At 28.8% G+C, this 26,256-nt stretch overlaps 1 protein-coding gene across 1 annotated transcript in view; it reads right to left on the reverse strand.

Annotated features, from left to right (window-relative positions):
• The window catches only part of LOC117169543 (agrin-like), an 818,564-nt gene that overhangs the window by 401,302 nt on the left and 391,006 nt on the right, over positions 1–26,256 (reverse strand). The gene's annotated exons all lie outside the window — the stretch shown is intronic.

The following is a 26,256-nucleotide window of genomic DNA, read 5'->3' on the forward strand; positions in this document are numbered from 1 at the left end:
AATAAAAATCTTTCCTAATATTTTCTTAATACGCAACATTTCAGTATTTCTGTAACACATTTTATCTTTCGCAAGCCGCTTCAAAAAAATTTTCGGCTTAACATTTATCATTCTTTTTTTATACTTGCAATAAATATTGAGGTGTTTCCTATCTCGTAAAAAGGAATGAAACTTCTTTGGAGCGTTATATGAAAAAAACTTGGAGCGATATTGGAATTTAAAACGTGAATTTGAAATTGTAAATATTAAAGTGGCTTACTGAATATCATAAAAACGATCAAATCGATGAACGATGAAATAGATACCAGAAGACATGAAAAGTGTGCTTTACTTTCTTTAAACGACGATTATATTTTGACCGACACGTCTATTTTTTGTAAATTATCAGTTAGTGAAATTACAAGTTTTCCATTTTTGAACGACGTAAATCATTTTAAATGTAACAAATATGTAACTATGAATTAGATTTCTTCTTGAATGTTTAATAATTACAATTATTATGTAGCACTGAATATTAGAAACATAAGAATATTTGATTTAATTATCATAATTTCTTTAGGACAAAAGCTTTAATCAATGCTATTTTAAACATTCAAAAAATGTATTTTGAGATAAATATCAAAATTAAAAACTTATGTTCGAATTTCACCATTTTAGAGTACTTTATTCTGCAGGACATTTGATCATTGGGTTTTATACTGCATATTCCTAACCATCGTAATTGAATGATTTCAGATAAAAATTTCAAAAATTAGCCCATTTCAAAACGTTTAAATTTAAATATTTTTACATTAGAATGCTGATATTGTAATAGTATAATATCCAAGTAAATTCAAAACATATCATTTCTAATGAAAAACGTTCAAATTTGAATACTGGTGAATTGAAAGGTTTTGAATTTAAATAATTTCCAAATCGAAGCGATTAAAATGTGTCAATTGAAAATTGAAAATTAAATTAAATGTTATAAAGACAAAGCTTTCAAATTCCGTACATTTAAAATCGATTTTGCATAGGAAAAATTAAAAGTTTAACATTCGAAATTGTCCAGAACAATTTTTTCAGGCTCAAAAAATGAATGCGCCGTCATTTTTGCTACTCAAAATGCAAAAACTTTCAAATATAAAGCTTTAAAATTGAATGGTTCTAAAAACATGTTTAAAATAAAAAATAATTTTAAATGTTTGACATTAATAATAAAAAAATTCTACTATCGAACGTACGAAATTAAACAATATAGAACTTTATTTAGAATAGAAATAACGTTTCATCAACAAGAAATATATATTGAAATTTATTTTTATTCAGACCCTCAAAAATTTCCATTATATTAAGTAATTTTAAATGGTTTAGTAATTAAAAAAATTTAAATGTTAATTAGACTTAAAAGTTCAACCATTTCAATCATAATCCGTTTTAGTATTTAGAAAGACAAGTTTTTAACTTTTTGCTTTAAATCATTTAATTCTTAATACTTCATTTCGAATTATTATTTAGCGTTGAAATTTTCCAATCAAATATTTTTCAATTTTAAGTGAATCATTTTTTTTTAATCTTCTACAAAAGTCGGTCTATTTTAAGATATGACATTGAAAAATATAAATAAAGCAAGACTTGGAATCTTCTTATTCAAAATTGTTTTTCTTTTAGGTTCGGTTTCAAATTTTTTATATTTGCAACATTTTCTAATATAAGAGAATTAAATTTGCAATGTCTAGTTCTAAAATCCCACGTTGAAGGCTTAAATTTGCAAAATTATTTTCCTAATTTCTCATTGTTTGTAATTTATTCTAGAGGAATTTAATTGAAAACTGTCTAGCTGAAAATCTTGTAAACTAAAGATTGTGCAACTATTAAGTCTTTTAATTTGATACTCTGCTATTTCAAAGAGTTTGAAAAACAGAACATTTTTTACGTTTAAAATTGAAACAAAACCAACATTATTAATTTTTATAATGAACCTATTGATTATATTACAATTTTGAAAGATTTAGTAGTGAAATTATAATCTGGAAATTTGTAATATTTAAATTTACATTCTACTGTTTCAGAATTGCACATGAAAAAATATAATTTGAAATGGAAATTAAAGAAATGTTGATAAATAAAAAAATACATATTTTATTAATCAATATTTGACCATGTAGTATCAAGCGAGATTTTAAGTGATTGTAAAGATTCATTTCCTCAAAAAATGTTTTTTTTTTTTTAAGAAAACACTGTCGTTTTCACAGTTCAAAATTTAAGATTGTTCATATTGAAAGTCTTTAAAGCTGAATTAGTCTAAAAACTTTAAAAATTATATTCTTTCTAATTGGAAACCTTCCAAATTAATTAATTTAAACAATTCCAAACTTCTTTGAAATTTTTAGGATTCTTGAATTAAAATCATATAACGAAGTCGCTAATGATAAAAATAAGATCAACGATAAAGCAATTCCATTTAAGAGAAGCGACTTCATATTAAAGAAAATTTCCTAAGATCTCAATCTAACGTATGCGAGTAAACCACATTGACATGATGCGACTAGAAAAAGTAACATTGCAAAAAGCAAATAAGCGAACGGAAACATAGGAGCTATGTGGACAGAATTGATGATTTACAGGCTTTTATAATATATAATTTTAAGTAAAACTTAGAAAAGTAGAAACCATTTTAACTCATTGTGAAGAGCAATTTCAGGATTTCGGATTTTCCTTGACATTTCGACTGTGGTAATCTTGAAAAGTGTGATAAGCATCAAATGTGTTCTTGGGGGGGGGGGGGGAATAGTGTTACTATCAGGGAAGTATCCAATCACGTCTGCGATCCCAGCGATAAGAGTATCCTATAGTTTGTACTTGCAGAACCGCCACTTCCTTCTATTTCCCAACTTTCGAGTTCCCTCTGAGTCACCCCCTTCATCCAGACTGATCTGATTTCGAACCCTGGCAACACGGCTGATTGCGGCTCAATACCAGGGTTTCATCCATACTGATATGACCTCATATACCTACCTATCTGATTCCACGTTCTAGCAACAATGGCGCATTACGTCCGTTTAATCGATGATAAATCGTTCCCGATATGCATACCTACATCTGTGTGCAACTGATGCCAATGTATGTAAATATCAAAACGCAGGCAGAAGCAATTCACAAGCGGATGTGGCGCGACAGGATGAGATGGAACGTACGAGCATTAGTACCCTAAAATGGGAAACGAGTGCAATTGATTGTTATCCTACTATTGATTTGACTTCTATTCCTAATTTGGGAAAGAGTTTTTGTTATAGAACTTTAATTGAAATTATTTTTTGAAGATTAAAAAAAACGATCATTTTAAAAGTTTTCCATTTATAGTTGGTAATTCGTCAAACAGAACCAATGTAATTTTTTGTTGACCAGAAATTTGGCTTTATCAGCATGAAACAGCAGTTGCTTTTATAGCAACAAGGGCTTCAATATTAAACGGCTTATTTTTTATATTTATATAATTTAAAAATATAGAATATTAAATATGGAAATCCTTAGCTTCTGTATACAAATATCAAAATATTTATAGAAGCAATTCACAAGTGGATGTGGTACGGAAGGATGAGATTGAAAGTACAAGTATTAGTATTATAAAGTGGCGAACGAGTATAATTGGTTGTTATGCTACTATTGATTGTCTTTTTATTGCTAATCTGGAAAAAGTTTTGTTACAGTACCTTAATTAAAACCATTTTTTAAATATATTAAAAAAGACGAACATGTTGAAAAATTTTGATTGGTAGTTTATAATTGGTCATGCGAAACCAACCGAATTTGTTTGTTATCCAACAGAAACTTAACTTTTACAACAGCAAACTGTATTTACTTATGTATCAACGAGCTGTTTGAAAATAAACGGTTTAATTATCATGCTTATATCATTGAAAACTATAGGCTATTAAATAGGATGATCCTTATTTTCTGTTTATAAATATCAAAAGGCATACAGAAACAATTCACAAACGGATATTGCGCGACCGAATGATATGGAAATGAAATAAGAAATGAGTGAAATTGCTTATCATTCTACAAGCGATTCGACTTTTATTCCTAATCCTGGAAAAAGGTTTTGCTACTGTACCATAGTTGAAACTATTTTTTTAATATTTTAAGAAAAATAAACTTGTTAAACAGTTTTGATTAATAGTTGGATATTCGTCAGATAGAACCAACCGAATTTGTTTGTTATCCAACATAAACTTAACTTCTACAACAACAAACTGCAGTTGCTTATAGAACAACGAGTTCTCTGAAATTGAAGGGTTTAATTATTATGTTTATATCATTGAAGACCGTAGGATATTAAATAGGATGATCCTTACTTTCTGTTTATAAATATTAAAACGTATACAGAAGTAAAACACAAACGGATGTCGCGCGACGGTATATGGAAAGAAAATGAGAAACGAGTGAAATTGGTTGTCATTCTACTATCGATTCTATTTTTATTCCTAATCTGAAAAAAAGTTTTTGTTGTAAGACTTTAATGTAGATTTTTTTCTAAATATGTCAAGAATAACTAACATTTTGAACAATTTTCATTGATAGTTGTTCATTCGTTACACAAAATCAATATAATTTGTTTGTTGGCCTTTACAAAATTTGTTCCAACATCTACGAACTTTTTTTGCTTCTGTAGCAACAAGCGCATCAAAATTTAATCTTTCAGTATCGATAATAATTTGAAACTCTAGGATATTAAATAGGGTGGTCCTTATTTCTGAAAGTTTATAATTTTGCACTCTATGTCAAAGATTTCATGAGGTAGTACGAGAAAAAGATCTCCATCATGTTTAATCCCAATCATATCATAGTTAGAGTAGAGTGCTTCAAAATAAGTGGCCTTTTCTGGGTAAAAATTTTACAACAAGTTCAATGCGGCTAAAGTCGCAATATTTGCTGACTAATGGACGCTTTGGTTACATTTTTTGACAGCCGAAGACTTGATTGATGTAATTTTTGTGGCAAATACTGAAGAAGTCAATTTTTCGTGACGCATAATAGTAATTCATTTGAAAATCTGTCACCTCCTACACGGAAGTTAGATTTTGATTCTAGTTAAAAAAGTTATGAGTTTTTCAATGTTTGACTCAGTTTTCTCCACATAAATAACAGGGTAAATTTCAAATACTACATGAAGCGGAAGATTGAAAGGAAAAATTAATCCTATAAAATAAGGACCACCCTTATACGGAAGACTTAAATGAATCGGAAAATGTTATATTTGGAATAATTCAATATTTTTAGTTATTAATTGAGAATTCCTGTATTGTTAGTACTATAGTATGAAGTTGCTTCATTCTAAATACTTTACACTTTAAATGATTTATTTTGAACTTTGAAACTTACCAGTAAAAATCTGTTATTGTTTACGCTTCTTGTTTGGAATAATTATCTAACTTTATAGAAAAATTCGTACTTCCTAAAAGTTTTCCATTTATAGGTAGATCATTCATTCAGACATTTTTTTTAATGTAGCAGAAATATGGTTTAAAACAAAATTTGTTTGGTTTGGACAACACGAATTGTTCTTCAACCAAATCTTTGCTGAATCAACACAAATTTTCATAATTCAACCAAAACCGAAATTTTCTTGGTCGTCTCTCATTTTTTTCATGTGAATTAAAAGTTTATTAAAGGAACCAAATTGTCTTTGGAAAAATAAGAAAGATTTTCTTGCTTCTTTATATCAACCAAATTACTTTGTTGTCCAATCGATCGTTCTGTTCTTCTTACAATGCATAGGCTGAATATGTGAAGAATTGCAATTAAAAATTGTAATTATCGTAATACCTTTTGTTTGATTTGAAAATTAAGTTTGTTCTTTATTCAACAGCAAGTACCTGTTTCCTTTCAGGTTCAAATATGTGGTCCATAGTTCCTAGTACTTTCAGCCGTAGGCCGCTTTGTCCGTTTACCTTACGCGAGTAATTAAGATTTTCCCCTTTGAGGTCGCTGTTATTTTCACATCGCTCTTGCTGAAGTCTTTTTAAGCTAAACATAACTTTATGCTGCGAGTTTGTTAATAGCAAATTTTTCTTTTCTTTTCATTCCAGTATTAAGTAGAGCAGAAAATGTGCAGTTAAAGGACGCAAGTACCACTTTAATATTCCAGTTTACGTATAATAATTATAAAATAAAACAACATTTTTTCAGCCTAATTTTTTGCTTATAAATATGATGATCTTTCATCAATGATATGCTTTAAAGTGGCGAGAAAATTCAGTGAAATCTATTGAAACTAAACTGGACAGTAGTATTTAAATTACCGTCTGGCATAATTGACTGCAATAATGGATACTCATCGTTTCATAGCTAATACCACTTTAAACGTATAATAAGCACCATCCGTCTAAATTAAAAAACCACATTCCATAATTTATTATAGTAGTACAGTGGTCAATAGACATTTCAGTAAAAACAAATTCTCATCAAATTAAGAATAATACTAATAATATGATTTGAATAATTTTTTCCATAATCCAAGCGAAAATAATACATTTTAGGTAAGAGGACCTTACATTTAACTTTTGTAAATACTTTTAAGGGGTCGTACATAAATTACTTACAATTTTTGTATGTGATATTTTACAACGTGCTACTGTTTTCAGGTTTCATACTTGTTGACCCCCCCCCCCCTATCATATGTTATTTTGCAAAATAAATTTTTTCGTCAATTTATTTAGGGCTCACCAATAACAAAGTAGGGCCATTTTGATAAAGTGGCGTTTGTTAAAACTATCAATCGAGTAATTCACTTTTCAACAGAAAAAAACATAAAGCTTCTACCAACTGCGATTAATAAAAAAAAAATAATTATTGAGAAAAACTGAATTTTGAATCAAGAAAATTTTGTTTGTCAATAGAGAATACAAATTTTATTCTAAATGATAAATTTTTATTTCCTCAAAATAGGAACTTTATATAAAAAAATTAGGTTTTTCAACAAAACAATTTAATTGCTAACGAAAAAGATACATTTTCACAAATAATATCAAGTTTATGATAAAAAGACGAATTGCCAACAAAATACTTATATCCTTTTCTCAAAATGAAAACGTTACATTTTTATTTGAAAGTTAAAGTTTTAATTTTGAAAAGCGTTAAAAGTGTGTTTTTGACAAAAAAGTTAATTTTAGACAAATTCAATATAATTAATTAAAGCTAATATTGTTTAAATCAGGCAGTTGCTGTTTCAACCACAAAATATGAGATTCCTACACAAAAAATAAGAATTTTCAAATTTTTATAAAACAGTTGAACTTCGAACTCGAAAATATTAATTGTTGACAAATTTAATATAATTAATTTGTTTTAGTATTTTTTAAAGCAGGTAGTTGCAGTTTGAACAAAAAAAAGATTATATTTCTACAGGACATAAATTTTCAAATCAAAAAGGTAATAAAATTCCAATCAAATTTCGGAACTTCTAATATAGGAAAACGAATTTTTTTACAGAAAATTAATTTTTAACCAAAAAAGATTACTGTGAAGCCTATGATGAATAAATAGGAACTTTGAGAATTCATAAAATAAAGAATAATAATTTAAATCAACATTGTAGTTTATTTGTATTAATTTCATAGTATGACGTTTGCAAACTGAAAACTTAGCCTTAAAAATAATCTAAAATAATTAAAAAACTTTTTGAATAACATTTAACCTCTCATAAGGGTTAAAAGAGGTTCAAATTAAGGAAATAATACTTCTAGAAAGTTGATTAGTTTCTTTGTAAACCCTTATTTTTGTGTGCATTTATTATTATTTTGTGAATCATTTATCAATAATAAAGTTCATATTTACAATTATTATTTGAATTTCTATTATTATTCGCAGAATAAGAACCCTAAGTGTTTCTTATTGAATAGAATGTAAAGGTTCGTCTAAATTGAACTTTTTTATTCGTTTAATTTATTTCGGCACAAGAAAGCAATTTCGCACTTAAGAGAATATGAGCAAATGAATAAATATCGAATGACGTGTTCCAATTTTCATTATAACAGCAACTTGAGTAGAGTCATGAATAGCTGAAAAATAAACCCTTAATCGAATCGCCTGGATAACGTAACCGCGCTTATGGAACGTATCCTTTAAAAGCTTTGGTAAACATTATTTCTATCGAACTTCCGAGTCGATTAATTCCTCGCGCTAGCGTACCCATTCCAGGCGGGTTAAAATGGAAAAATTTTTCTGTCCCCTCGACGGGTGGTCAGACATTTTTGTATCGGTTACCGTCGACGAAAAGGGGGATCGATTATTTTTCAGCTGGTGATGCAGCCATTACAGAAGCCTGTTGTTTTTTGCTTAAACAATTCAACTTAGCCTAGAAAACGACAAATAACGGCGCACTAATTGCTCTCATTAAAATAACTTCCTCGTTGGTATGTAACTTGCCTTGCGTGAAAGGAGCAATTATCAAGAAACAATTATTCGCTTTCTTACAGTTTTCAAAGAAAGTATAGCGTATTTTAATTGCTGCGATTACAGTAAATAATTAGTGTTTTGACACTTTGGCCAAGTAACTTTTATAAACTTGAGTACGAGATCTTTTATATACGTAACCAATTTTTCTTTATCTTCTTTTCTTCATCAGTTTTCACGGAGAAGAAAAATGATTCACGATAACAATGTAATTTTATTAAAAAGATTTTGTCCGTTTACCAAACATTTAGTTGTGACTGCTAGAAAAGTGCTCGGCCTAGCAAATAAATTTATTTGAACCAAAACAAGATTATTGTTAAGTACTGTTTGCTGCTTGTACCACAGAATGTATTGGCGTAAAAAAAAGTATTGTCGTTTTGTTCAGTGAGCTTTTTTTATAGCTATTTTGTAAATAAGGAATGTTCGCCTTTTACAGTTATATTGATATAGAAATTATCAGTCGCAATACCTATATTCCTCAATTTAACTCTAGATATTATTTTTGATTCTATGAGGTAAATTTGTTCAACGAAAAAAATATTTTGTTGAGCCAAACATGTTGCTTAGTGCTTCTTCGCATGAATTATTCTATGATAATAAAAGTTATTAAAATGTAAAATAAATAGCCCTTTTTATTCTATAACAATGGAAGGAATTGAGAAAAACCTATACTTTCGATTATTTTTTCGCGTGAAAAGGAAATGTCAAATTGACTTTTAAGGGAACGTTCTTAAGCTACGTTACATGCTTTTATTTTATTTTATAAAATTTACATAAAGTTAAAAAGAATGCAAATATGAAAAAAAGCAAAACACGTAACTTAATTTATGAAATCTCCTTAAAAAAAGAAATCATCTTAGGTGTCTAACTCAAATTCGATTTTTTTCACAAAAGTTATATCAGAATTTTTTACCGTAACACTCTCAAGAAATATACTTTGACCATTAAAGTTTTAAAAAAGGAATTCAATTTATTATTTAAAACTTTTTATATCGTATGGGTATTTTGCGAATATTAAATAAATTTGCTCTCTAGCAGTAGCATCTTTTGAGCAGATGGATTTCGATTTCGTACTATCATATTTTTTTAGTGTATTATTTAAAAAACCATAAATTGTTAATCCTACTTTTTTTACCTAGCTATAAAGAAAATAATTTGAATAACTGAAAATTACTCTTTTAAAAACCTACGCTTGCTGTTTTTCTTTCCTTATACTTTTAAATTTGTTTCTAGTGAATTTTTTTTTTTAATCAAACGCTCTTATTTCTTTATCGCACACTAGACCGATTTTACGATATTTCTCTCTAATATTTATTTTATTCATCGTTTAACAGTTTTGGTTCAAAAAGGTTTTTTTTTTGTTTGTAACTTAAGGGCATGTGATAACTACAGTTTCCCTGGCTTTTTCCCACAAAAATTAAAAATTTTTTAAACTGATTTCGGAGATGCTATAAAATATCATTATGGACGTCCCCGAAAACTTTTTCGAGGGATATAATTAAAAAGTTTATTGTGCTAAATAAAAATGTTATGCATATGCATTATTTTGAGGTTACATCGTTTTTCATTTTTGCCTTTTCAATCATCTGGAAATTATTTATGAAATAAACTTTTTTTATTGCCTGCAAACAAGCTTATTTCCGGGAGATTATTTACTATATTTATTTTTATGTCCAAAATTTTTGGCCAAAAATATTGTGTAGTTTGGAAGCAACGCTCGGGTGAATTGTAACACACATAACTTCGAAATATACACGCACGTTGTTAGCAATATCAAACATTTTTTGATAAAAAAAACACAAAAAATAGTTTATGGGGACGTCCGTTAGCATGTTCGCTATCATTTCCCAAATTTTAAGGACAAAATATTTATTACTCTAGAAAAAATGCCGGTGGAACTTAAAACTGATAAAATCGACAATTTTCCAAGTATCACATGCCCTTAGATAAATTTAAAAAAATGCAACTGCTTTGTTGAAAATTCATCTTATTGGATAAAAAGTGCACTATTTCGTCATAAATGTCAACTATTTGGTTGAAAATGAACTTTTTTCTTGAAAATTTATATTTTTGTGTTACGAACTAAACTGTTTTGTACAAAATTAATCTTCTCAGTTAGAAAATAAGTGAAATTGATAGAAAATACAAATATTTGGTCGACAATTCAAATATTTTCTGTAAAATATATTTGATAGCTGAAAGTGCGATTCAATACAAAATTGGGACAAGAACTCGAATTATTATTATTCCGATTGCAAAACTGTCCCATTTTCAACCCGAGCAGTATTAAATTATTCAAAAATAGAACTTACAAATTTGGAGATGCATAATGTAAAGTTTGGAAAGCTTTATGATATGTTTTTTATTCTTAGATTCTCGGTAGCATCAAATGGCCAGAAGAATTTGCTTTATTCTCTATTTAAAATGCGTACATCCAAATTTTTTTAATTTATGAGAAGAGTATAGAACTGTCTATTCATTTATCAGAAAGATAAATGTAAAAAGATTGAAAAGACTATGTAACTTGTTATAGATTTTTGTGAATATTCCATAAAATCCATTGACATCAGGGAATAAAGGGATGCCTGTAGGTTGTGAAATATAGAAGTTCCATTGTGTATCGTTTTTCCCGCCAAATAAATTTTCGAGCACATCACTAACAGTCGATGGAGCCTGCTTGAGTTGTCTACGTAGGCACAAGTTTTCAAATTCGATTATCGTGCGCCTGTACTTATTCATTCGTCCTGAGGAGCAGGAAAAGTTTCGATTTAGTAAACGGATGAAGGAATCTAGATGTCGAGTTTTCTTTAACTTGGGGTGCCACAACCCAAGTGAGACGGGCAGTGATATTACTCTTATAATTCCGAATTTATTGCACGAGCAAAAAAGAAAACGGTTTCAATTATAACTTTCCCGGTCCAATACTAATGTACTATTCAATTTGTTTTGATTTCAAGTCGAATTTAATGCAGAATCAATTTCATGAATTTAGGAACCACTTTTTTCAATTCATTTTATCAACAGGGGAAAACATTACATATCAAATTAAAACTCGAGTGTTTGTTTTAAAGATAACTAGGCCTCAATATGAGTTATTAGTTATACATTATATATTTTATACTTTTTAAAACGTTGCACTTTTATTCAGATGGTACGTTTCTGGTACGAAGCGATTATTTAAATTTTAAGCCTTTCCGATTATGTTTAAAAAAGCTGTATAAATTAATGAAATAATCATCTGAAACTATTGTTTAAAAACATTTTTACATTTTAAAAGTGATTACTTTTCAATATGTGTTCATCAAATAGTTTTAAATCCGTGAGTTTAAAAATCAAAATAGTCAGCAAATAGATAAAGGTAGCCATTAATTTTTTATAAAAAATGATAAAATTCTCACGGAAACAAATTTTCATCGTCATATCAAAAAAACACTGTATAATTTTTTAATTCAAAAATAGAAAATTTCAAATGAATTCTTATTATATAAATTAATTTTAAAACAAAATTTAAAAGTATTTTAAAACATTTTTTCTTAAGTTATCTCATAGATTTTAAGGAATTTTTTTATTTTGAGAGATGATTTAAAAATTTTAGAAAAAAAAATTATTTCAAAGGACATTTAGAAATCTTGAAAAAAAATTAAAACTTTTTTGAAAGATTTGCAAAGATTTGTCCAGATTTAGGGATCTTTTTTAATTTTTAACAACTTTTTATAATTTTAGGGATCATTACAGTCTGTTTAAGAGTAACTCAGAAAATGCGAAAAGTTCTAAAAAGATACAGAAAGAATATAAAATTTGATAAGATTGCAAAAACTTTTTAAAACAATTTAGTTTTTTCAAGATTTCGAAGCTTTTAAAGGTAGTAAGATTTCTATAAATGTTGAAAAAAAAATCTATAATATTTTAACCTATTTATGTAATTTTCACAGATTTTTTCACATTTTAAAAACTAAATAATCATTCAAGATTTTGATTTTGTGATTGAAAACAATTTTTCTCCTTGAAATAGAGTTTGCTAGAAACTTTTGACTGCAATTTCTTTTTAGTTGCATGGTCGACTATTTTGTTGAAAGGTTAGTGCTCGTCGCATTACAAATCGTCGGGTTAAAAATCAAACTGTTTGGTTGCGCATTTGACTATTTTATTCAAAAATATTCTTCTATGGGTGAATTCCACTCTGTTAGATTTAAAATAAAAGTATTGTCTAATTGAAATACCAAGTATTACATTTTTCGTGGAAAAATCATCATTATTGGTTGAAAATTTAACTAATTGGTACAAAACTGCAATAATTCGACCAAAAGTCATTTTTTGTTTTCGAAGATTCGTGATTTTAGTTTGAAACTTACATGGTGGTTTGTTTAAAATATAACTATTCATTTAAAAATTTGTCTTTCATCAGAAAATTAATCTATTGGTCAAATTTTCTCCTACTAAGGTTGAGAATGTAAATGTCTGTAAATTAATCCGTTTTTTTTATTTCGTATATTTGAGTGAATTCAACTGATTTTGATTTAAAATAAAAATTTTTTAAAAAAATTTTTAAATTTTAAAAATTTTAAAATGAATCTTTTTGTTGGAATTTTGATTTAACATATCTAAAATCTTTAAAAATATGTTTAAATTTGGTAAAAATATAACAATTATATTTATATAGCATTAAAAGCACATAAACAAGAAAAAAATTAATTAATCGAAATTCCTATTTTGAATTGAATATGTTTTCCTTTAAATTGAAAAATGATGCTAGTAATATTAAAAATGAAATATGATATCTTTTTTTAATTACACAGAATGTCAGGACTTTGGTCAGGTGTCAGTCCGTCTGTCAGTCATACTGCTTTTCGAGAAGGGGGAGTCAGGGGAACTCCTTACCTTCAGCTCACAACATACAACTCACAACTCACAGCTCGCAGCTCACAACTCACGACTCATGACTCAGGGAACTCTGCGAGTTTATGGAAGTGAGGGAAGTGAGGGGAGAGAAAAACTAGGGGAAGTGAGGAGAAATAGATAAGGAAAAAGTTGTGGAAACGTGCGAAAACGATGATCGAAGATTTAGGAGGGGTATAAGGGGGAGTATGGGAGGGATATTATGGGGGTGGAGGTTTGAATGACACATGTACGTCTTAATTGACTACGAAACTCTTGTTTTTTTTTCTGTTTCGTATTATTTCAGAACAGTAAGCCACACCACCTTCATTTCGAGCAAATATCAGTTCCTTGTTGTCTGATTTTATTGTCCCCACATTTGAGAGCAAATGGATTTTATTTCATAGAATCTTTTATTGAAATTTAATGGCTAATTTTACTAACTTTTTATCTTTTCGGAAGAGAAAATCCCTAGTAGATGGGATGTCGTAAAACGAGGAAATTTACGAGCTAGTAGAAAATTTCGATATTCCATTTCTAAGATATTAGATGTGCGTAGTGAGATGGACTTTTTATCAGCTCTCCTATATATATGTGGTATATATATGTAGGCTTAGGCGGACTTAGCGTCCTTTACGACGTTGTTTCCACGAATCGATTGCCTCGAATGAGCCAACATGTCCTGAGTGAGATGACTTAGCTTTCCCAGTGTTCACTGCCTTTTTATTACACTTTAACACCTTCCAGGTAACTTTAATGGATGCTCTTTTTGCTTTTGTGATGACCGTCGTTGACCGTTGCTGTGACCTCGTCCATTAGCTAACTTCGATCGAATTCAATCGATAAATAATGACAAAAGTCAGACAAAGATCTCTAGTTATTTAATCATAAAAAATAACCATTAATTAAGAGCCTTTCCGATAGGAAATAAACATTTGACCTCAGCGCCTGGGTGCAAATTTGTAGATCAATATTAATTGTTATAAGAATATATGGTTACGTAAAAATAACTCTTTTAAAATAACCAAATGATGAACGTGATAATAGCTTATTTTGATGACTTTTCCGAGTTTCGAAGAGAATGTTTTGAAACCTTTAGCAAAATACTCTTTTTAGTCTAAACTTAAATCATTTGCATTTTTTTATTTATTCATGAGTCGGAGAAGACAAAAAAGATTGTTATTTTTTTGAAAAAAATACAAAAATAATAAAATATATTGCTTTTCACAACATACTTCAGGAAGAAACAATCTTGATGGAGACCAACAAATATTGTCAAAAACTACAAAGATAATCAAACATTTTTTTTACCAACTGATTTCTTCAAACTTTTTGATTTTTAGTTTATCAACTGAATTCTAATTACTTTATAACAACTTTTTAAATTTTCTTTACAAAGGCATTTGTATTTTTCTCAAAAAAACACCAAAATAGTCCCATTTTTAAAAATATAATTTTAGGAAGAAATTATATGAGAAGAAATTAATGATATTTCAAAAAATACAAATTGATAAAATATTTCATTAATTTTACGAAGAATATGTAACTACTCATACAGAATTTCAGGACGACTAGAATTATTGCAATGTATTATATTAATAAATTTGCGTTATTAAAATGAATTTCACTAATTGTTAATTATTTCAATATTCAACATTGCTGGAAAAGGGAAGGGTGAAATTCCTTCACATCCTACTTTGTTTAAAATTTTTAATTTCTGTATATATTTTTCTCCAAATAAGTTTCTCTGCAGGCTTGCGCAGAAAATATCTAGTTTTCAGAACAGAAAAAAATGTTATCAACCGAAACGAGATTATTGACTTTCAATATATTATTTTAATAATAATGTATGAAGCCTTTTTACACAATAAAATTAGCAATTTTTGATAGGGTAGACAGAAATAATCCCCTTCCACCTCCACCATTATACTTTTGAGTAGTTTTCGAATGAACTTTTAATTGAATGTAACTTTTTATTGATATAAGGCAGAAAAATGTCTGTTTTCCAAATTTTTCAACATAAGAGATAGAATGGCATTTCTGGTATTTCTGCCTTTTATTTATAATTTTTCAGACGACATATCTAAAAAATAAATAAAATCTTTTCTACAAAACAATGTAACTCTGAAAACTCTCTTCAAAAGTTGATAACTTTTAGAATATTTACGCTGAATTATTATCGTTTTATTAAGTACCATTTATAAAACTCTCATTTATTTAAATAAGTCATAAATATAAAATATATTGTTGATTCAATACAGAAAATAATTATTAAGACACAAAATAAATTAGAAGAAAGTTTATAAAATCTTCCAAAGAATTATCCGGTACGATTCTCAATTTAATTTTTAAGTTTTTTTTTTTTATAAATGATGAGAAAATGACTACTTCTATTTGACGTTCCTGCTGCTCCTCAAAAATAGGAAAACTGCTTTAATCGTCTACGTTTGATAGAATAACATTTTTTTATTAAGTTTTTTTGTCATAAAATTTATCAACTCATCATGAATCTTGCTGCAGTTATCATGAATATCTCAATTAGAAGGACTGCCATCGAAAAAAATTAATTTTTTCGTCAACATGAATGCCGGAATGATATATCTGTTTATTAAAATTTTTAATACAAGCAAGAATAACCTTAAGAAAAATTTTTTCCATTATAATATTATCTCCGTTCAAATTTCTAGCATTATTACGAAAAAAGATGTCCAATAAACAAGCAGTTAGAGAAAACAAACTACAACAAATAATATGTTTATAAAAAGTTGTTTTCTTCTGAACCCCCCTTGAAAACGCGCCATTGCATACATTTAAAGAAGGCGTTATGTGGCCGCTTTTAGCCTAGTGACGCTCCCAGGCAACATGCCGTCGCCAGGCGGACATGAATCTTTACGCCCGCTATATGGATACATGAAACTTTAATCGCACCACACACATACAGTGCGCGCACAGCCCTAAGCTAAGTTTCTTTTGTTTAGCCAAAAAACATACCCAATATTCAACGATTTTAAAATCCGTAAGTAAAAAATGTTAATCGACCTTTACTTACTAATAATAGCTTCTGGGCGCTGTTTCGTAATTTCGAATGACGTCAAATTTTTCCAGGGAAGAGAAACAGTTTTTTCAATTTCTCTTAAAATATTGGAAATAATATTTTTGTCAACAATATTTTAAGAATATTTTCAGAAAAAAATCATTACTATTTATTTCTGTGTAGGATAGATTCTGTGCTGAAAATATTTTGTGCAGGACAAATATGATCGGTGTACGACTTTAAAGGGAAAAATTAGGTTATTTATATCTGTGGTCAAAGCATGCGGGACGTCATATCACAGGTAAAACATCTGGGGGACTTCGTCGGAAGGTGCAGGAAATACATCGAAGTCCTTGTTCGTAAATCTCGGTCTGTGGTCCCAAGGGAGCCATGTCTCAGTCACACTGCTTGCCTGCGAGAGTTAAAGTGCAGAGATGCGAGTCTCCGTGCTTCTCGGCTTCGTTCTAACTTAATGTCACTTAAATCCACTAATTTAAGGCAAAAATATTCACCTGACAGAAAAAAAGAAAGAGGGCTGGAAGTAGATTGTCCTGGGACTCTGGTTGGAATTTATCGTGTCTCGTCCGACAATTACTGAGTAATCGCATTAACAAATTAACGAGCCATTTCCAGCTTTATTGCTAACTGCTTGCAATTAAGTCCTTTTTCTTCTCTGACAAATGCACTCTAAGTTTTGCCCGGACATTTTCACCATTTGGACAAATTTAGAAGACTAATCTAATTATTGTAATTTGTTTAATACACAGTAAATATCAGTTTATAAAGTTGATCCCGAAATGGGACTAAAGTGATATGCCACACTTTGGTACGGATTTTAGCTTTTTTCATGAACAGAAAAATTACAATTCCTAAAAATTATAAAAATTGCAAAATTAAATTTAAAGACACTTTTGAAGGTAAAAAAATCCATAGCAATAAAGATTTACGACCTGATGTAGGAAAATTGGGATGTTTCTCCCATCTTGAAACAAAAATTTTCTTAAAATTTACTTTTTGCTCTTAGTAATATTCATTTTTTAAAATTTATATTTGTGGTTTGAAAATTAAATTTTTTGCAGAAAATTCGCCTTTCTGGTTTATAAATTTTAAAAATTAGTTCATTTTTTCGCTCTTGATTGAAGACTCTTTCTTGGTAGAAAGTTTAATTCTTTTGATGAAAAGGAAACTATTTTGTTAAAAAATCATCTATCTTGTTAAAAAATTTATCTTTTAAGTCAAAAATTTCAATACGAGGTTAAAATTAAAACTCTATTGTAAACATTTTTTGTGGCTGAAGATTCCTCATTTAGTCAAAAATTCTTCTTTTTGGTTAAAAACCAAATTATTTAAAGAAAAATTCTCTTTTTTTTTGTTGTGAAGGATTTATGATTTTGTTTGAAATTGTATCTCCGGTAAAGAATTGACCTATTTTGTAGAATTTTCACTATCTTGTTAAAAAATAATTTTTTTAAATGAAGATTTTACTACTGTTCAGTCAAACAGTAGAAATGGTTAAAAATCCAATTATTTATACTAGAATATTCATTAATTTTTTAAAAAAGTTTTCTATTATATTATTTATAAAATATTAATATTTTTGGGTAAGAATTAATCTTTTTTTGGTTACAAATAAACTTCTTTGGTAAAAATTCATAATTTCATGTTAAAAATGCAATCGCTTTGAAAAACATTTGCCTTTTTCGTTTACAAATTAAAAAATTTGGTGAAATTTTTTTATCTTGTCTGAAGAATTTTTATATCTATTAAAAATTTTATTCTTTTGTTGAAAACTCGTCTTTTAGGCTTGATACTTTATCTCGTTTGATCGAAATTTCATTTTCTTCCGATTCAAAATTCAAATATTTTGATTGATCACTATTTTTTAAAAATTTTAAATTAAAAAATTTTTGGTTTGTAAGTTTATGTTTTTTATGTGAAATTTAGACTGTTTAGTAAAAAATGTATCCTTTTAGACTGAAACTTCAACTATTCGAATTAAATTCTTTGTGTGGAAAATTGGTTTCTTTTGGAAGAAAATTAAACTTTCATTTAAAAATTAATTTTTTATAAATTAAAATTTAAAGACTTGTTTGGAAGTTGAACTTGTTTCTTGAAAACTCTTTTTTAAACATTTATTTTGCAATTTTTTTCCAGAGAAAAAGATTTTTCTAGAAAATAGTTTTTTTTTGTAAAAATTAATGTTGGAATGGAAACTTAAAATATTCTATTTTAAGTTGATAATTGATCTTTTTAGTTGAAAACTCATGTAGTATGTGAAAAATTTAAAGTTTTCTAGAACATTTTCAGTCGTTGCCCGGACGCTGTAAATATTTCTGAAGAGTTGCAACTGCGTGAACATAGTAAAATACTTTTAGAATAAGAACAATTAATTTCTGAAAAATAGAGCTATATAGCCCACTATAAAAAACTAAGTTTTCTTCCACCCTGAAATTCAAAATATTCTGAACCATTCTTTATTTGGGAAACATTACATTAGTCATAGATGCACAATATCATGTATAACGGTTGATGAAAGATGACTATTTAATACTTTTAAATGCACTTTTCCATCTCTGAATAGCTTAAGTTACGTTAACATATTTGCACTAAACGCAAAAAACCTACTTTACTGTTTTCGAGGAAATTTGCGAGGTTTTCAATAATTCTGAAATTTTGTAGAGCATACCCGATGCCATGCCGTAAGGAATCTTTAGAACCCGTTCAATTACTACTTTTAAATTCTTTAACTTATCTCTGAATAGCTTAAATAAGGTCTACAGTTTTGCCGTGAAAATAAAGAACCCGTTTCGCGATTCTTAAAAAATTTGCGAGTATTTCCATAATTCTAGAAAATTGGCAGGGTATGTGCGACGCCATGCCGTAAGGCATTTTTAAAACCCGCTCTCTTTCTCACCGGTTTCCTCAGCATATAGCACGCGTACTCGCGGACAACTCTTTTTTTCGTAATTTATCGGTTTCCGGCACATTCTATACTTGTCTTTTTCCCCCGGTCTCTCACCCACCCTCCCCCTCTTTGGGTCGCTGATTCCCAAGCTCTCTTTCCATCGCCCTTCTTTTTTTTCCACGCGAAACGAACGGGAGGACGCAGCGATTTATAGTAACTGCACCCTGTCGTAGAATATTTTTGGCGGAATTTTTGCTGGCCCTTTTTCCACCGAATGCGTTCCCTCTATTCGTGCCACCCTCCAATGCCGTTCAGTGGCGCAACTATGAAACAAACTGGGGTGGGGAGGGCGCAGAACGGTTACTGGTTTCGCTTATCCTGTAGAACGAAATGGCATTTTTTATGCGGAAGCTCACAGATTGTGATTTCAAGTTTCCCGGAATATATTTCTCAACTTGAATATTACTTCTATAAATACATTTTTATTTGATTGCTGAAATATTTATTAATAAAGATAATAGAACGTGAATTTACTCAATTGGCTTAATTATATTTATTACATTCAAAATAAAAATTTTGAAAATACTTGACTTTGGAAGGTGATAGCGTTTTCCAGAATATAAATAACCAAATTTTTTTAGTCCTGTTTGAAATTTATATTAATTCTGCATTAATTGAGCCATAGCTAAAGTAATTTGCTCTTTTGGGTACTAAATTATCACGTAACAAGGACAAAAATAAAATTCCGCTTTTTATAGAATTTTCTTCTTGAACTTCAACTCTTGGCCTAGAAAAATTAATTTATTGATTTAATAGCTTACAAAAGTGAAATTTAGGATTTTGCCGTCCAATTTAGCTCAAATCAACAATTGAAGTTCACATGATTTTACCAAATTGTCTGGAAACTTTTTTATTTTAAGCTTATTGTTCCAATTCTTCAAAAAGCTACATTTTATTTTTAATGTTTTAGTCTTCAGATGAAAACTGAAAATAGCTCATTAAAATCCTATTCAAGCAGCGTTGCAAATGCTGAGTTTTCTGACAACAATGCATGTGAGGTCTCGTAACTATAAAAAAGTTCATGGATTAGAAAGCTCTTGTGTTGGGTTGTTTATCTTATCTTGCAAATAATTTAGTTCGAGTCACTAAATGTGGCTAATAATGAAAGACTGTTTACTGGAAGTAGCAGCTCGACACTATGTTGATTAAGTTTAATCAAAAGCCGTTAATTACATGTGAGCTAACAAGTCCTTGTAATTACCGAAAACAGCTAAACATGAAGGTCGATTAAATGTATTTATTTTCCTCCTCATATCACATTTAATACTTTATTCATCCTTTATATCGATTAGCCCAATCGTCCATAGAGAAATATCGCTATCAAGCAATTGTAGAACAATAAATAAAATGCACTTATTATAATTCACGTCAGTTAAAGAATTTTTATGACTAGGATGTAACATTATACTTCCTTTCTCACAATGCTACAAAAGTTAATATTTGCGTCTGACTAAAAAGTGACGGCACTACTGATTTTTCTTTCATTTAATAAATATAAATTGACACCTTATAGGGGGAGGGGGGGGGTTCACATTATTTCCAGGTTTCGAAAAAGGTGAAGTATTCATCTGGTATTTAATTTGTAAAGTTTCAGTAGTAAGCACATTTATAGTTCAGACATGATGAGCACCACTTTATTATGGATTTTTAATGATAAAAATATAATTTCTCTATGAGATGTTTTAACAAATCAAACTACAAAAATTAAAAAGGATAAATCAAAAACAGCTTTGTAAAAGTGACATGTAGACATTTATGTTCTCGATAGACTGTTACCATATTTCTAATATTCTTTTCTTTCCTTTATATATACTTTTCAGAGAACAAGAATCACTTTGAGCTCTTTATGAAAGCCTTTCACTCTCATAAAGGCTTTGAGAATACGCAATTTAGCTTCGAAAATTTCGTTCGATATTCTCCGCTCAAGAGTGTAAGCTTCATATAAAGCTGGGGTAATACAAAAATCGCTTCTATTTTTTTAACCTTATAATAAATCGCGTGAAATTGAAATGTCAAGAAGTGCAAGTTATAACAATTTCAGGCAAATTGCAATTATTCATCCTTATCGAAATTTACAATTTATCGAGAATTTCGTTTTTAACATTGTGGTATAAGAAAAAATTTCCCGTTTCAAAAAATATTAATTTCTTAGGAAAAATAAATGCGTAGTTTTATCATCTAATTTGAACCATAATAAGTGTAATTCAGGATGGCAAAACATATCTACCATTATAAATTAATTTTCAAATCTAACGACAATTTATCAATAAAATAGTTGAATTTTTTACGAATGATGAAGATTTTGAAATCATATAGCTGAATTCGCGACAAAATGATAGAATTTTTTACAATACAGTTGAATTTTCAATTGAAAAGGAATAGATTCTCAAAAAAACAGTAGAATTTTTGATCGATCATAAAATTTTTTAAAAAAATACTTAGTTTTAACAAAGTAGTTTAATTGCGTACAAAAAAGAATTAACTTCAACAAAAACAAGTTACAATGTTTTCAAATAGTCAAATTTTTTAAAATAAACTTGATTTTTCAACAAACATGGATAAATTTTCAATCCAAAAGGACGAATTTTCTCTCTAAATAGAATAGTGGATTTTTTACCTAATAGCCCAATTTTAAACTAAAAGATAAATTTTCCATCGATGGGCTGAATTATTAATCACGAAAGCCTAAGTTTTACCTAAAAAAGTTGCATTTTTAACGTGAAAATTTAACTTGCAACAAAATATAAATTGTTGGCATTTCAACACAAAAAGATTAAATTTCGGCCAAAATGGTTAAATTTTAAACCCAAAAAGACGAATTTTCTACAAGAATAAGAAAGTTAAAGCTTCAGCAAAAAAATAATTTTAAATCAAAACATCGAATTTTGCCAACAGGAAAAAATTGTAAGTAAAAGTCATAAATTTTCCAACCAAAATAGCTAATTTTTAACAATGAAAATTTTTTGAAACAAACGATATCCCAATAGTTGAATCTTCAACCTAATTTTAATGTTAAACTAAATATTTGTATTTTAAGAAACCAAAAATATGCATTTTTAACTAGAAAAAATTAATTCTATTTAATAAATGGAAAGTTAGATTTTTATTAAGAAAAAAATAATTTTCAAGTAAAAAATCTGCCCCCATAGCGGCAACATGTTCATCGCGCGCTGGGCACGCGGCTCGCTTCGCTCGCAAGTTTTAGCGCGCCCTGGGGCGCGCGAGGTTGATTCCCGCGCTTCGCGCTCGATAATGGGTTAGCTCGCGCTTCACGCATGGACATAAGTACACCTCGCGCTTCGCGCTCGGATATATATCCTTTGTATTTGAAATGCTTGAATAAAACTTTATCAAAAATATCTCTTTTAGATTGGCAGTATTTATATGCGTCTTTATATTCTGAATTGTCTAATTTACTGAGTGTAGTAGTCTTTTTTTCTCGTATCTTTCGTCGTTTTCCAAACATTTTTTTTTTATTTTTTTATTTTCTATGTTATTTTCACAAATAAAACAAAAAGTACGCACCCTATCAAGAAGTTATTATTAACGAAATTTTAGATTTTTTTGGGATAACAATTTTTGTTAATTCATCTTTTTTCATATCCTACATAGTTTGGACACAAAATGGAATGTTTTATTTTTTATTATTTTTGGAGCAATCAAAATTTGAATTTTTGATTTTTTAAGAAAATCTAAAACTTTGTTATGATAATCGTATTAGGTTTTCAAAAATAAATGTTTTTCTTCTCTTGACTTTTTTCATATCGTGCGTTTTTTGGCTTAAAATTTAGATTTTCGGTTGATTTAAAAAATTTTGAAAACTCTATAACTCTGAGATTTTTCTTTTTATTGAAAAAAGTTATTAGAATAAATTTTTTATTTTTCAATACTATAAATATCCGTACATAGCATTTTTAAATTCAGAAATGTGGTCTGAAAAATTTTCAAACTGCGCTCTCTTTTTGAATTTTTATCAAAAATGTCTGGTTAAGGAAATCATCCTTTCTTTTAGGACCTTAAAAAAGTGTGACAAAGATTAATTTGATCCGTGCAATCGTTCGAGAGTTATCGTGTTTATGTACTGACGGACAGGCGGCTGGACGGACGGACAGACAGATGCCATCGTAAAACCTGATTTTCGGATTCAGGCGGTCTCGAAACGTGGAGATTCGTTGAAAAACTGTGATCTCAAATTGCGGGCAATTCTAATACTTTCTCAATCATAAATGATGAGAATGTAAAAAAGGTTTTTTTAGGTTTAACTTGTACCCAAGTAGTTGAATCTTCAATTTAAAAATATCTATTTTCAACAAAATATTTAAACTTCAAACCCAAAAGATGAAGTCTTATATCAAGTGATACAGCTTTAATTGAAATACTTAAATTTTTGGTAAGGGGAAAACCATTTTAAACAAAAAATTAAACAATTTTAAGCGAAGCATGAGAACTGTCAATTAAAATGATGAATATTTAAGCACAAAATTATTTCTAAAAAAGTGGTTTAACCTTTAGCCAGGTAGTTCAATTGTTAATCAGAAACATAAATTTTCAACTCAGTGGATTAATTTTCTACTATAAAAAACAAATTTTCCACGAAATACATTAATTTTTAATTAAATTGTTGAAATTCCATCTTAAAAATAACAATTTTCAACCGAACAGTAGAATTTTCAACTAAAAACGAAAAAAAATTTCAACAATCTAGTTAAATTCTCAACCAAGGAAGATTAAGTTTTAACCTTACAATAGCATTTTTATCCAAAAAAGATCAATTTCTACTAAAACAGATGAATTCTTTAACCACTAAGATAGATTTTTAAAGAAATAATGACATTTTCAATGAAGCGACATTTCAGTTAATTTTTAAACTCCAACATATATATTGCGAACGAAAAGTATTACATACACTGTTTTATAAACGGGATAAAACAATTTCGAAACAAATGTACAAATTTGAAATTTATCATCCTCAATAGTTCTTCAAATTTGAAAGTGCTTTTTACAGAAATTCTCTGGTTTTTCATGATTGTTTTGAAAATCCCTAACTTACCCTCAACGATCCAATTTCTTAAAATCCCTCTAATTTAAGAGCTTTCCCTGATCTGTGGCTACCCTGTTTAATTATTGGGGAAAAATAGTTTCGTAGAAAAATGCATATTTACAATGATATTTTATCTAAAAATCGATACATTTTTTCAGGCGCAATATCAATTCACACAAGGTTGAGTTATACCTAAGGCACGACCTCGTAAAAGTTTCTTTTTGCGCCCTATAATATGAAAGTGTGGAGAATGGAGAAAAAAAGTCTACATGCTACCCAGCAAGAACTACTTTCATGTCAGATCGTGCTTCGCATGATTTTGTGGCCGCTTTACCCCGTTCCTTGATAAGTTCGTCCACAGCGGAGCAAATGTGTGTTCAATGCAATTGACTTATGTACTGCGTCAAAGGTTCTGATCCCATAAAGTTAGATTTTAGCACTGTAATATATAAGCCTCGTCGTCCTAGATATTACCCAAGGATGAGGAAAAGATTTTAATTTTCTAGCACTGTACATAGGATTATAAAATCCTCTTTGAAACTCACTGTTTTTATTGTACATTTGTATTTCGAGTAAAAATACTTCGAATTGGGTTAAACATTGTTAAGTTTTGAGTTTTTCCGCAAGATATCGATGTCTGACTGCGTCTCAAAATTGAGTTGAGAAGCAGGCCTTTGTCTTATTTCTACGGTTACGACAAGTAAAACGGCATTTACTTGCCTCAAGTCGAGCCTTGTCCTCGCTAAGACGACGATTATTGGTCTCGAAATGATCGTTGTCTTCGCTGAGATGGTCCGTATAAACTTGCCTGAATACGAAAATTTTTCGGCTCATAAATGAGATTAAAATTAATGAATAAAAAATTTGTAATAATTAAATTAATTATTTCTAATTAAAAAATTCAGAATCTGTGGGTCTCAATAATATTTAGCCCCTAAAAATTTTTTGCAAAAAAATATAAATTGTAAGTTTCTATAAGGATCTCCTGAGCCGTTAGATATACGTAAAATCAAACAAAATTTTCGGTATCATCGTCAAACAAGTATAATATAAACGGAAATCCTTAAACAAGTTGATTGAATATATATATATATATATATATATATATATATATATCTCGTATAATAGTGTACAAGACTGTATAATCATTAACAAAGAATAGCTTTTATGTCTTGATTGGGCGCAATTCAAGTCGAACTCAAGTCGAAGCATTTTTACTCAGGATAATATGATTTTTTAGAATGAGCCACATGCGAGTACAGAAACTAGATTTTTTTAAATCAAGTTTCGTCATGTCTTACTAAAATGAAAATTATTTATAAAAAAAAACTAGCTAACAGGAATACTAATTGAATAATTTCTAAACAAACTTTTCTAACAAAAGCGAACTACACAAGATTGCAAAACATCTTTCAAGAAATAAAATCAGCTCTCGATTATCACGGTTAAATAAAAATTGCAGCTTTTATCTTAAATTAACGCTCGAATTAAAAATCCAAATAAAATTTGCTGGATAACTAATTTCCACCAACACAATATTTTTATAAATGACGTTTAGATTTATCCGGAAGAACTTGACGCAATAAATATCGCATTTACTCTCGGTGATTTAATCAATCATCATAAAGGTTGGATAAACTGGCTTTTTAAATTTAAATATTAAATCTAAGGCAATATGTATTATCATCAGAGGTAGCTACAATCGATCAGTGCAGATATTATTGCAAAATCCTAATTTTAATAGCAATTTTTATTCCAATAACAGAAAATACTTAACACCATTAAAGACTAGATCGAAAATATATTTAAAAAATTTGTAATTAACATTTTTTTTTGTAAAACATCTACTCACTTCTCTCCCGTGGGAATCGCTATCTGAAATCTATGATACCAGTAATTTAAGGG

The sequence above is a fragment of the Belonocnema kinseyi genome, chromosome 3 (genome assembly GCF_010883055.1).
Source record: "Belonocnema kinseyi isolate 2016_QV_RU_SX_M_011 chromosome 3, B_treatae_v1, whole genome shotgun sequence".
Taxonomy (NCBI): domain Eukaryota; kingdom Metazoa; phylum Arthropoda; class Insecta; order Hymenoptera; family Cynipidae; genus Belonocnema; species Belonocnema kinseyi.